Source organism: Vulpes lagopus, chromosome 6 (assembly GCF_018345385.1).
Source record: "Vulpes lagopus strain Blue_001 chromosome 6, ASM1834538v1, whole genome shotgun sequence".
NCBI classification, from domain to species: Eukaryota; Metazoa; Chordata; class Mammalia; order Carnivora; family Canidae; genus Vulpes; species Vulpes lagopus.
The window spans coordinates 85,471,378-85,485,640 of NC_054829.1; the positions used below are offsets into that span (position 1 = coordinate 85,471,378).

General features: G+C 35.2%; 1 protein-coding gene and 1 non-coding gene across 8 annotated transcripts in view; one reads left to right on the forward strand and one right to left on the reverse strand.

The window, feature by feature from the left end:
• Positions 1-14,263, reverse strand: part of MAPK10 (mitogen-activated protein kinase 10) — a 296,363-nt gene that overhangs the window by 201,621 nt on the left and 80,479 nt on the right. The window lies entirely within an intron of this gene.
• On the forward strand, positions 14,023-14,125 carry LOC121493973. The gene has a single exon (XR_005988622.1). It is a non-coding gene; the product is annotated as a U6 spliceosomal RNA (small nuclear RNA).

Sequence of the window (14,263 nt, forward strand, 5' to 3'; positions counted from 1 at the left end):
TTGAGCCACCCAGGTGTCCCACCACTTATCTAATACATTTCTCAAAATTAAAATGCTCAGCAGAAGAACAAGAATTGAATACTTTTTTTTTTACCTAAAAGCCTATCCATCCTGAGGTCCATTTCCAAAAGTATCAATTCCATCCTTCCATAATCTTGCAGCCATCATTGATTCTCCTCTTTTACTTTAATACCCCAAATCCAATCTCTCAGCAACTCCTATCTGCTCTGCTTTCATCATATATCCAGAATTCAATCACCCACTATCATCCTCACTACTATCATCCTAATCTAAAACATCAATATTTCAAGGCTAAATGATCAAAAGAGCCTCCTATCTTGCCTCTCTGCCTTGGTTCTTGCCTCACTGAAGACCACATACAACACAAAAACATGAGATGTTTTCAGAAAGATGAATTTGCCAGGGTACCTGGGTGGCTCTAACATCTGACTCTTGGTTTCAGCTCAGGTCAAAATCTCAGCCCCATGTCAGACTCTACCCCTCCTGCCCCTGCTGGTGCTCTCTCTCTCTCTCTCTCTCTCTCTCTCTCTATATATATATATATATATATATATATATATATATATATATCTCCCTATGTTCAAAATCTGCCATTGGCTTCTCAGAGTAAAAAGCAAATTCCTTACAATGGTTCACAGCATCCTATATCATTTGGTGCCCTGCCTCTCCTGGCATCCATTATCTGCTACCATTTCTCTCATCTTCAGTTCATTCCACACTGATCTCCTTACTGATCCTCTCATTAGACTAACATGCACCTGCTTCATGGCAGTGAAGGGGCAAGCAAGGAAACTTGCTGTTCCCTCTGCCTGAAGCTCTTTTTCCTAGATATCCACATGTCTAGTACCCTTACTTTCTTCAAATCTCTGGTCAAATGTCAATTTATTAAAAAATGGCCTTCCATGACCATACTTTAAAAATAGCAAGCCTACCTCTACCTTCAGTACTTCCCCCCACTTATGTTTTTATATTTATCCACAAACACTAGCAACATCTAACAAACTAGAGTATATATTTATTTATTTATTGTTTATCTCTCTCAATTATAATGTCAGCTCTTTGAAGATGAGATTCTATTTTCTTTTCTGTCTCCCCAGCATATAGAGCAGTGGCTAGGATGTAGGATGTGCTCAGAAAAAAATTTATCAAAATCCATTCATTGAAACAACATGGTCAAAATAAAACTATTCACACACACACACACACAGACCTCCTTTCACCAAATTTTTGCCCTCTCTCTAAATAGCTCCACTATCCCTTCAGTTGCCAAGTGGAAAAGCTAAGTGTCCTCCTTGGTCCTGTGTCTTCCCTTCATACTCCAGATACAATTCTTCAGAAGTCCTGCCCACTCCACTACAAAATAGATCCCAAGTCATGCCACTTTCTCTCCATCTTTACTGCCACAGCTCTATTCCAACCCTTCAGAATCTTTCACATGAACCATTGCAATAGCCTCCTAGTTGCTCTTTGCCTGTAGTCTTGACATCATACAGCAGCCAAAATGATAATTCTAAAGCATTAATCAGAGCGCACCACTTCCCCATCTCCTTGGCTCCCATTACAACTGGAATAAAATCTAAAATACTTATCACAGCCCACAGGCTCTACATTAATGGCCTTTGGCTGCCTCTCAGACCTCATGTCTCTCCATCCTCTACTCCTTGCTATAATCTCATCCAGCTATCCTTTTCTTTTTTCTCTTGAACAAGAAAAGCTCATCACTATTACTTATTTGCTTTTTTAAAGTTCTTTCTTCCTTGATATTCTCTTTCCCCAGGTCTTCATATGGCTGCCTCCATCTCACCATTCAGGTCTTAATTAAAGCATCATATCCTCCAGAGGCATTCTCTGACAGTTCTCTGTAGTCACTGATCGATCCCTCCCACTTATTATTTATTACTTTATTTTTAAATGCTTTATAGAACTTACCAGTATGTGAATGAATGAATGAATGAATGAATGAACTACATACAATTGTCTCTTCCACTCTCTCACTCCCAGTAAAATGTAAAATCTTTGAGGGACATGACTACTTCTCTGCTGTTCTCCATTATGAGCCCAATGTCTAGAATAGTGCATGGTTCATGGCATAATATATACAGTAATGATTTGATTACTGATTTCATAATATCCACCAACATTTATTAAATGGCTAGCATGTACCTTTCTCTGTTCAAAATATGAAGGCTAGGGATGTCTTGGTGGCTCATTTGGTTAAGCATCTGACTCTTGGTTTTAGCTCAGGTCATGATCTCAGGGTTGTGGGATCAAACCCAGCATTGGGCTCGGTGCTCAGTGCAGAGTCTAGTTGTCCCTCTTCTTCTGTTCCTCCTCCCACTCACATGCTCTATCTCTCTCTCTTTCTAAAATAAATAAATAAAATCTTTAAAAAATATATGAAGGCTATACAAAGGTGAAAGTAATTTCTATACGATGAGATAAAAAGTAAACAAATTATTGCAATGTAATGCCATATTCTCTGTATTCCTCTCCAGGCTTCCTAAACATAAACTACACACATCATTGGAATCTGCCAGTCTATGATAGTGAGCTATTAGGCTATATTGTGAGTACACTGCCCTGTCATTATGACATATGTCTGAACAGTTTAATGTATTTGGTTCTTGTCATTTTAACAAATGCAAATTTCTCTTTGCTAGCCTCACTGCTTTAATTCTCTTCTTAAAAGTTAATTCAAATTGCATCTTCTAAACTCTTCCCCTTTAATCACCATGACTACCTCACTACACTTCTTAAGTTCTTCCTCTAAATTCCTAGGTTTTAATAATTCAATTCAGAAAGTGCTTGAGTGCCTGTGAGCATATTGAGTCTGTACATCTTGTCTAAGCATTCAAGGCCCCACTTTCTGCATCTACTGTCTCACCTCTATGCAGCCTACATCATTTGTTAATTCAATATTCTTTTTTCCTCCCTTTTCTACTCCTATTTGGAGAGCATTTCCACTTCAAATACTATATCCCTTGCTCCCACTTGCTCAGCCAAACCCAGTCACAGTCAGATTAACAATAAATTCCTAGATAACAAAATAAAAATTATAAGAGAGTAATTAAGCCTCATCCTAACACAAGTTGCTATGACACAAAATTTAACATTTGTCATCAAGCCTTAAGGTCATATAATATTCAAGGTTCCTATATATTAGTAATGAAAATATTTAATAAGAAAATACTGATTAAAACACATTTCTATGATAAGCTGGCCAAGATTTGAAAAATTTTAAAGTCATTTATTTTTTAAAGTAAAATATGTTATCCTGAGACTACTTTCTGAATACTTACATATTGTAACTCAAAAGCTATGAAAAAGATTTTGAAGATATGACATTAATTTATAAGTGCATTTATAATTTCGAGTAGAAAAAATGTAGGTTTTAACTTAAAACACCTTAATTTTTTTCAAAAAAAATTAAAAGTATTTTAAAAGTATTACATGAATCAATTTATTATGGCACTTATTTAGGCATGAAAATGGAATACAAAATTCTAATATTTCTAATTCCAACTAGAAATTAGGGAACTTACTATTCAAAATTTGCTTAGCATTCTAAAACATGAAATGAAGAGACTAATTTGACTTCAGGCACTCAACATTTTAGTATAATCTTAGCAGATAATTTTTACTTACTCTTTGCCTGAAACAGAAAAGAGTGAAGGAAGGTGAGAAATGAACAAAAATGAGTGAATATTAATTCTTTTTTTAATTTTTTTAAAGATTTTACCTATTTATTTATTAGAGACACAGAGAGAGAGAGAGAGGCTGAGACACAAGCAGAGGGAGAAGCAGGCTCCATGCAAGGAGCCTGATGTGGGACTTGATCCCCGAGTCACCAGGATCACACCCCGGGCCGCAGGCGGCGCCAAACTGCTGGGCCACCGGGGCTGCCCAATTCTTTTTTTTTTTTTTTTTTTTTATTCATGAGAGACATAGAAAAAGGCAGAGGCATAGGCAAAGGGAGAAGCAGGCTCCCTGCAGGGAGCCTGATGTGGGACTCCATCCTGGGAACCTGGGATCAGGCCCCAAGCCGAAGGCAGACACTCAACCACTGAACCACCCAGGTGTCCCAGAGTGAATATTAATTCTGAAGTGTGCAGATTACCATTGTAAATTTTATAATTACTATCAAAAATTTAGGAAGGCAAAATATTGTCAAGCTGTAGTATATCTAGAATTCTGTGTTCAGAAGAATATGAAAATTAATGCAAAATTTCTAGAATCTAGATAGTAGTAAAATACATGAAAGAGAGAGGAAATCCAGGTCATAGGAAGTCCCAAAGCTTATATTCTTTGATTCCTACTGATAAAACAGTAGAAGATAAATCAAATGCCTTTTGTTTACCTTTGCCTGATAAAGATGTCATTTATATTTAACTCTTTGAATCACTTTCTGTGCCATTTAGGATACACTATAATAATTAAGAATTAAAATTTTGAGATAAACTCAATGGACAATGAAATGCACAAATCTTAAATGTATAATTTGATGAATCCTGATACATATATACACCCTGCAACCATTAACCCCATAAAAACATAGAACATGTCTATCATCCCAGAAAGTTCCCTGTGTCACTTCTAGGCCACCCTCACACCCATAAGCAACCAGTGTTGAGTTCTATTGCCATAGATCAGTTTTGCCTATTTTTGCACTTTATAAAATGGAATCATGCAGCGTCTAAACTTGTGTGCCTGGTTAATTTTTCTCAGGATGATGTTTTTAAGTTCATATATGTTGCACCATGCATCAATAATTGATTCTTTTCTATTAATAGGTATTTCTCTAAATGAATATATCACAATTGATTTATATGTTCACCTGTTATTGAAATATTGGGGTTGTGTCCAGGTTGGGGCAGTTATGAATAAAGTTGCTATGAACATTAAAGTACAAGTCCACTGTATGTTAACTAGCTAGATTTTAAATTAAAAATTTGAAAAGAAAAATATATATATATAATTTATATATATATATATAGGGAAACAAAGCAATCTACAGATTCAGTGCAATCACTACCAAAACATCAACAGCATTTTTCACAGAACTATAAGAAATAAAGCTAAAATTTGTATGGAACCACAAAAGATCCCAAATAGCCAAAGCAATTTTGAGAGAAAAAGAACAAAGCCAGAGGTATCACAAGTTTAGATTTCAAGATACAGCACAAAGCTGTAGTAATCAAAACAGTATGGCACTGGACAAAAGCAGACACATAGATCAAGAAAACAGAATAGAGCCCAGAAAACAAACCCGACATATATGGACAATTAATCTTTGGCAAAGGAGGCAAGAATGTACAATGGGGGAAAGACAGTCTTCTCAATAATTAGTGTTGGGAAAACTGGACAGCCACATGCAAAATAATGAAACTGTACCACTTTCTAACACCATACACAAAAATAGACTCAAAGTGGAGTGAAGACCTAAATGTGGGACCTAAAATCATAAACACCCTAGAAGACAGCATAGGCAAGTAATTTTTATGACACTGACCATAGCAACATTTTTTCTGGATAGGTCTCCTAAAGCGAGGGAAATAAAATCAAAAATAAACTTATGGGGCAAGATAAAAAGTTTTTGCACGGCAAAGGAAATAAAAAAAAACAAAAAGGCAACCCACTGAATGGGTGAAGATACTTGGAAATGATATAACCAATAAAGGGCTTAATATTCAAAATATATAGAACTCCTACAGCTCAGCATCAAAAAACCAACAACCTAAACAAACAATCCCATTAATAAATGGGCGGAGGACCTGAATAGACATTTCTCCAAAGAAGACAGATGGCCAACAAACACGCAAAAAGATTCAGAATGGTTGGAATAAAAAAGCCAAGAAATAACAAGTGTTAGCAGGGATGTGGGAAAAAAAAAACCTCTCACACGGTTGGTGGGAACATAAATTGGTGCAGCCACTGTGGAAAACAGTATGGAGGTTCCTCAAAAAATTAAAAATGGAAATGCCACATGATCCAATAATTTCACTATTGGATTTGTCCAAAGAAAACAAAACCACCAATTTGGAAAGAGATATGAATTCCTATGTTTATTGCAGCATTATTTAAAATAGCCAGGATATGGAAAGACACACATACACACACACATACACACACACACACACACACACAGAATATTATGCAGCCAAAAAGAGGATGAGATCTTGTGATTTGCAACAATATGGATGGAACTAGAGATTACTACGCTAAGTGAAGTAAGTCAGACTGAGAAAGACAAATGCCATAGGATTTTACTTATATGGAATGGAATCTAAAAAAATCAAATGAATAAACAAATAAAAAGCAGAAACACCCCTATAAATATAGAGAACAAACTGATGCTTGACAGACGGAATGGGTGAAGGGGAGTAGGAGATCCAGGCTTGCAGTTATGGAATAAATAAGTCACAAGAATAAAAGGTTTGGCATAGAGAATACAGTCAGTGGTATTGTAACAGCGTTGTATGGTGCCAGATGCCACTTTTGGTGAGCTTAGCATAACACGACATACAGAGAAGCTGAATCACTATATTGTATGTCATATGTTTCTGAGAACAAAGTTCTTTATTAGAATCTATATTCAAATAGTTAATGCTAGCATATGGCTTACCTTTTCATCTTCCTAGCACTGTTTTTGATGAAGAAAATTCACCTTCTTATTTTTTTTTAAGATTTTATTTATTTATTCATGAGAATACACAGAGAGGAGAGAGAGAGAGAAAGGCAGAGACACAGGCAGAGGGAGAAGCAGGCTCCATGCAGGGAGCCCCACGTGGGACTTGATCCCAGGTCTCCAGGATCATGCCCTGGGCTGAAGGTGGCGCTAAACCACTGAGCCACCTGGGCTGCCCACCTTCTTATTTTTATCGTATTTTTTATAATTAATGGTTTCTGGTTCCTAAGTTTTACATACCCTAAAGTGTAAAATATATTTTTTATTTTTTCCAGAAACTCTATGGTTTTTGGTTTATATGTTTAAGTCTCTTATCCAGCCTACATTAATTTATGTATAGTATGAAATAGAGCTTGAAGGGTTTTTTTTCACACAATTATATTAATTATTAAATTTTAATCTCAAGATTTTGGATGAGAAACATAAAAAGACAATATACTTAACCAGCACTTAAAAATGATTTCTTTTACTTTGCCACTTTTCTTTTTATTATTATTGATTTTGTTTTCAATATAGCTCATGTCTATATAAGAATAGTTCAAACAGAAGTGGGCTAAAATGGTTCATAGGTCTAGAGAGGGCAAACACCTCTGCCATTTGGTTCTGACACAATTCCACCTTTTCTGAGAATCCAGCTTTGCTGGATGGCTCAAGCCTAGGAGGTCTCACACATCCTGGGGCCAAACATGAATATTGAGCAAATTATATCACCTGCTTCTCTTATGCAATGCACTGATATTGGCAAATTATTTTTATTTTCTATCTAGAAATTACTTTAGCAGCCATCTGCAAATCATGCAGTTGCCCTCCTGGGTAGTGGGTCTATCGCAGCCCTCTTTTAAATAAATATACGACAATGTTATTTTTCAGGGCTTTTAAAAATTCTACAAAATAAGCAACCAAGTGAAAACTAGCACCTTAATATATCTAATTATGGAATCTTCATTATCTTATTGAAATGTTTTTAAATCTACAATTTCTATTTAATATAGGATATACGCCAGCATTCTTTCCTTAGGAAAACACAAGCTCCACTGAAATAAAAGGAAAATAAAAGCTATGTGATGCAGAATTTTATCTTGCCCAAGGCCTAACAAAAGAAAGGCAATTGTTCTGAGCAGTTAATAAGGCCAAGATAGAAGCTGCACCTATTAGCAAAATCCAAAAAAAATTTGCAAAATAACAGTTCACATTTCACACCTCTTTAAAGTCTTGTCAATAAAATCAACCAAGGGAAAATAGTAAGCATGTTTCATTTTTGCTTTTATAGCATAGATATTAACTGGTTCACAGTCACAAGGTTGATAAAATATTTTGGGAGAAACCAATACAATTTTGTAGTTGTGTTTATTTTGTCCAGAGAATTTGACTTCTTACCAAGAGTCACCATGTCTGACTCTCCTAGGAATCAGATATTAATATTGTATGAAAGTTTTTGTCTTCCTCATATTTGATTTTCACAAAGCACTGAAGCATTTCAAAATATAGAGCTAATTTATCATTTTTGTGATTTTTACACAAAACTCAAATACTTGGTTAAAGTGTTGTGTTGAAAGAAACAAAATGCAGCAACCAAAGGTAATAAAAAGTAATTCTAACTCCTAGGTATACCTCTTGAAAAATAGTAAGCATTAAGTATTAAAGGAACTCTAATTTATAATCCATTTCTTTAAATCTTTATTTTTTTCCTCATTCCTATTGATTTCCAATTCCAATTTTCCCCCACTCTCTTTTAACTCTCTTCCCTAAATTTCCTTCTATTTGTCTCTTGATGAGACTTTCCCTTTCCCTTCCCTCTTCCTTTTTTATCCCTTTCTCTTTTTTCTCAAGACAGTATTTTCATGCAAGTATCCACTCATGCTTCTATTGTTCAGCCTCTAAAGATTGTGCCAATCTGCATAGCAAATTTGTTAGACAAGAGAACAGAGAAAAACCATGTATTCTCACACATTAATATTTTCTGTCCCTATTACATACATATCTTTTTTCATAAGCAAATCCCAAGATATTTTAAGGTACCCAGCATTCCAATGCACCTCCAGCTAGTAGTTATCTGCATCAATCAAACTTGACAGAAAGACTAAGCAATTTGCTCAATTAAACTGTAATGAGTAATTGGGCTTAGGGCTTTGTGTCCCAAATTAAAACATTTTTCCAGTGAACACCAAGCTTCTTTAAGGCTTTCTGTGAACAAACACACCTTACCTATCTTCAAAACTGCTTTCACTGGCTATATAAACTGTCCCCACTTTACAAAAACAAAGGATCTTGATTAGAATAAAAAAATTAAACCTATGATACAAATTTTGTGCAATTACTGGCTGAACATGCACAGGATAAATATGACTTATTTTGATCATGGTGGATTCTTAAAAGAATCACAGTATGCCAATTAAATAAACAGAAATGTAAAAACCCTTATCCCCATAACCACTTAGGGACAAGATCCTATCTAATTTCGTTCAAAACATAAGACTACTGGGTATTCCATTGTTAGAATATAAAGAAGACCACAACTTAAAATAATACACATCATCTTTCAGGTAAAATAAAAATGAAATCTATGACAAGGAAATTATGTAGTCTACTTCTAATGAGTGATTTCAAATATTTAATTCTACATGGTCCATACTGGAAACATCACACTTAAAATCACATTTTATCAAATGTCGAAGACCCAAAGAACATTAAATATCACAAAGACGCAAAGAGCATTAAAAACCAAGAAAAACTACTATAGTGCTACAACTGTCTAGGCCTAAAAGATCCTAAAGTCAAATATGATTTTGCTCCCTTTTGAAAAGATGTATGATAGTAGAAAGGTAAATTCAATAATATGGGCTCAGTTTTCAAAGTGTAAAGATACATGAATTTTGAGTTTTAATTAAACCATCTCCTTCAGGACACTTCCCACAATAACAGTAAAGCATTTTCCATCTTACTTAATTTCAATGATCCTAGCATTTCATTCCTATTTGATCTGGAGATTAAATATAGCTAGTCTTCAAAGTCAAAGTCAAGCAAGCCTGTAAGCTATATATGTAGAGCATTTAAATAAGTATGTAACATTGAGGGGGTGCCTAAGTGGGATAGGACTCTTGATTTCAGCTCAGGTCATAATCTCAGGGTTGTGAGATAGAGCCCCACATCAGGCTCCATGCTGGGCATGCAGCTTGCTTAAGATTCCCTTTCTCCCTTTCCCCCTGACCTACCCACCCTGCATTCTTTCTCTCTTTCTAAAAAACTAAAGTATGTAACATTGAAAATATACTTGTAATCTTTACTATCATTAAATGATTTTTAAATATATGTCTGAGAAATGTGAACATTTCTGATAGAAACTGTATGGCCTACATTAAAATTGTTTGCGAGGGCTTTCCCCTGTTTTGTTGAGTTTATTTAGTTAATTCATATTTATATCGTTTCCTTTTTCCATGATCAATGGTCTTCTATTCCTCAAGATTACCAAGCAATGTTTCTATGTTTTCCAAGTAACTATTGTTTATTGTCCTATCCCCCATCCCCTAGCTATTTCAAACTAACTTCACTCCTTTCAAACTGTATGTATGCCCTTCCCAATGAACTCTAAATTCTTCAAAAATAATTTTATCTCCTCATTCACAGAGAATACAGACACTGTACTAGTTAGGGGACAGTCTAAACTGCTATAACAAAGAGATTCAAAAATCCAGTACTTAAATAAGATAAATGTTTATTTTCTTCTGACATAATGTGCAAAGGCAAATAGGCAAGCAGACTAGGCTCTGCTCAGAAGGATAGCCAGCATTCCAAAAAGACAGCTTGGTTCATGCCTTCACATGATGAAAATATATGGTATTCATCTCTGTATCCAAGACTGGATGCCATTTTAGTCATTTCCCAATCAGGTGGAAGGAGAAAGGGTAATCCAAAGTAAGCCACTTGCTGCACCTTTCCTAAAAAATATACACATCATCCCATTCATATCCCATGGACTCAAACATAGTCACATAACTGCATTAGCTGCAAAAGAGATCATTACGAGGGAGATTCTATTATTAATAAGAATAAAAAGAAAATTAATACCAGAGGATAACTTAGTAGTCCCCATCAAACCAGTAGATAGAAAATTTTCTAATTATTTCTGCAAATTGTAACTCTGCATAATTGTAATTATGGGTCAGGGTGGACCCATAAACCACAAAAAATGCATCTAGATCCACACCCTTATTCTTATTCCCTTTGGTTAGTGGAGGATCTATTCACCCTCCTTTCATCTTGAACCTACCTTTATCTCATTTTTCAGGAGGCTTCCTCTGTTATCTATTCTCTTTCTCTTGTAACTTCAAATATACTATGTCTGCCAGCTTAGTAGCTTTAAAATCAGCAAAGTGGATATATTTACACCCCAGAAATGGGCAAATGCCACAAATCTGAGGGTTTTGTTCCTCTGAAGAGCCAGTTTTTAAACATTTGTTAGCACATCATTGTGTGCTTCAATTCATTATTTACATACAAGTCAGAGACTTTTTAAACCATGAGGTAAATCATGGTTATGTGATCAACTTCACAAACATCATAAATCTGGGCTGTTATCTTTTTCATGGGCTCTTAGAAAGCCTTGAACATTCTCATCCTACCACTTACCTCATTGTGTTGCAATAACCTGCTTACTTGTTTGTATTACCCTATTAGGCTGTTTAAAGCTAGAAAGTATTCTCTTATGTATATTCCTAGTACTGAAAACAATGCCTAACACATAATTAGTGCTTAAAACTATATGTGGAATAAATGAATGAAATAAATAAATGTGCTTTCTCCCAAATATTTGCCAACCTCCACATCACTACCTTTAAGCAATATCCTTGTTACCCTTTACTCCTCAGTTTATGAATCTTACATTTCAGTTCGTTTTTTTTTTTTAATTTATGATAGTGACACAGAGAGAGAGAGAGAGAGAGAGTGAGAGAGGCAGAGACATAGGCAGAGGGAGAAGCAGGCTCCATGCACCGGGAGCCCGACGTGGGATTCGATCCCAGGTCTCCAGAATCGCGCCCTGGGCCAAAGGCAAGCGCTAAACCACTGCGCCACCCAGGGATCCCTACATTTCAGTTCTTAATGGATAACAGATAATCTATCCATTCCTGATCACAGTTTTTTAAAAGCAGCAATAAATTTGACTGGACTCTTAAATATTAGAAATAGCTACTCTCATCAAAGTCACTGAAAATGTTCTTTTGCATTTTATTTGCTCATATTGTACAAAGTTTGGCTTGGAATAGAACTGCAGCCTCAGCTTCCACCTTACAAAAGCCTTCTGGGAAAGAAAGTAGTTCTTGACAGCTAGCTTCTGTAGCTGGAGGACTGCCACGAAAAAATCTGAATATGCTGCTGTTCCTTAAAATAAAACCCTCTCCCTCATTCATGTAAATTATGTTGCTTAAGAAGGATTATTTCCACAGATGAGTACAGAATAATTAATGTAATATGCAAAACCCATCTCTAACTAGAATTCTGACATAATCTACTCCCAAATTCCATCCCTCAGAAAATGCAGCCAAAGTTAAATATCTTTATCTTTTATAAATGACACTTAGCCCCCCCCCAAAAAAAGTGTTCTTTGCAATAGCTTATCTTAGAATCTTAAAGCCTCTTTTTTTGTCAAGTGGTAGTACTCTAATTTAATTTTATCTCATATTCAAATTTTACTATCTCTCAACCTCTATTTTAAATTAGATAGCTTTCATTGATATTGTCTATTCAAATATTAAATCATTTTTTACACAAAAATGTATGAGTCATCTACTGTGTGCCTGGCCCTCTTTTAGGCATTGAAAAACCCCGGAAATAAAAAGATAATAGAAGAGTCCTTCCCTTGGGGAGTCTATAGTTTAGCAAGAGAGAAAGACAGTAAACATATAAACAAATAAACCATATACTTTCAATGAATAATAAATGCTCTAAGGAAAATAAGGCCATGTGAAGGAATGGCAAATGATGTTTCAGGTCAGGGAATAGGCAGGACAGGGTGGACTATTCTGGATAGGATAATCAGACAAGATTTTTGTGAAAGAATAAAATGTAAACTCTGATGGGAAAAAAATATCCAAGTGTACAGTGAAGGGGAAAGGATTCCAAGCAATGGGAATACAGCAGCAAACTCAAACACCTTGAAGTGAATAGGAGCGTAGTGTGTTTGACTAACAGAATGTCGGTAATGATAGGGGAAGAGTGATTTTAAATCACAGGGTCTCTATGTTTAATTTTATTTTCTTTAAGAGAATACATACTCATATGTTAATCATAACCTTTCAAGGCTACCAACATGAAGTCTCTAGACACAGAATTGGGAATAGGTGGGCAGTGGCAAATCATTGTATTTCAAAGATTACCGATACAAATAACTTCGAGTACCAATACTAAGGCATAATTTAAAAATTAGAAAATGATGAGTCTTGAGTTTTTATACCTTTTGCTTTATTTTTTTTTTTTTACCTTTTGCTTTAAAAGTATTTCATCGTAAGTTTCTTTAATTCAATTTTTAATAATGGCTATGTTTAATAACTGGGTGACAAAACTCTTTAGAATTTAATAACTGGTTCCTGCAAGCTGGTGCATGCCAACTCCAGCACACCACTAATGCATGCTGTCTGTGAGTAAATATTCTTTAATCTGTCCAGAAACCTGACGGATCTATGGAAATATTTAATTTCATATCCCGCTCCCGTTGCCAAATGGTTTCTCCCATTTCCCCACACTCACCTGAAAACAAACAAAAAAATAAAATAAAAAAAGGAAAAACTGGTTTGTGGATATATCATTTATGACATATCCTGGAAAGTAAGCTGGGGGGAGGGGGGAAAGTGGTTTAATTCTTATGATTTCTCATATATTATTGTTAAGATCAAAAGCCAGGGTTCTAGGATTCCATACTAGCCCTTAGCAGTGAAAAACTAATAAAGTTGTTTTAAGGCAATCATATAACAAACTTAAATTTTGTAGTAAGATTACTAAGATGCTCTTTAAGGTGCCTAAGCACTGAGATATTGATTAAGTAATGATTAAGTGACTAGATGTCTAAGCAGAGGGCAACTGTTTTAAATGCTAAGTTCTTTTTGGAAAAGCAAAATACACTAGAATGGTGTATTAAATAACCAGGATCACCATGCTCCAAGTTGATAAATGTAAGAGCATTGCTAGAACTGTAGCATCCTAAACACTGACTTATCATGAATATGTACTTTTATTCTTTTCCTATTCTTAGCCACATCTTCACTATCACCCACTTAAATTTAAACAAATGGCCTACCAAACATTAAAAATTTTCACTGTCATGCTTGCTTAGGCAGCACATATACTGAAATTGGAACAACACAGAGAAGATTAGCATGGCCCCTGCACAAGAATGACACGCAAATTTATGAAGCATTCTGTTTTTAAAAAAAAATTTTTTCCACTGTCTGTTGGAGGCCTAGAGCAGATGCTACTATTTATTTTAAAGGAAAAAAAACAAACACACACAAACAACATGTAATAGTACTCCTAAAGTTGCAAAAAAAAATTAAAAGAGTTTACAGA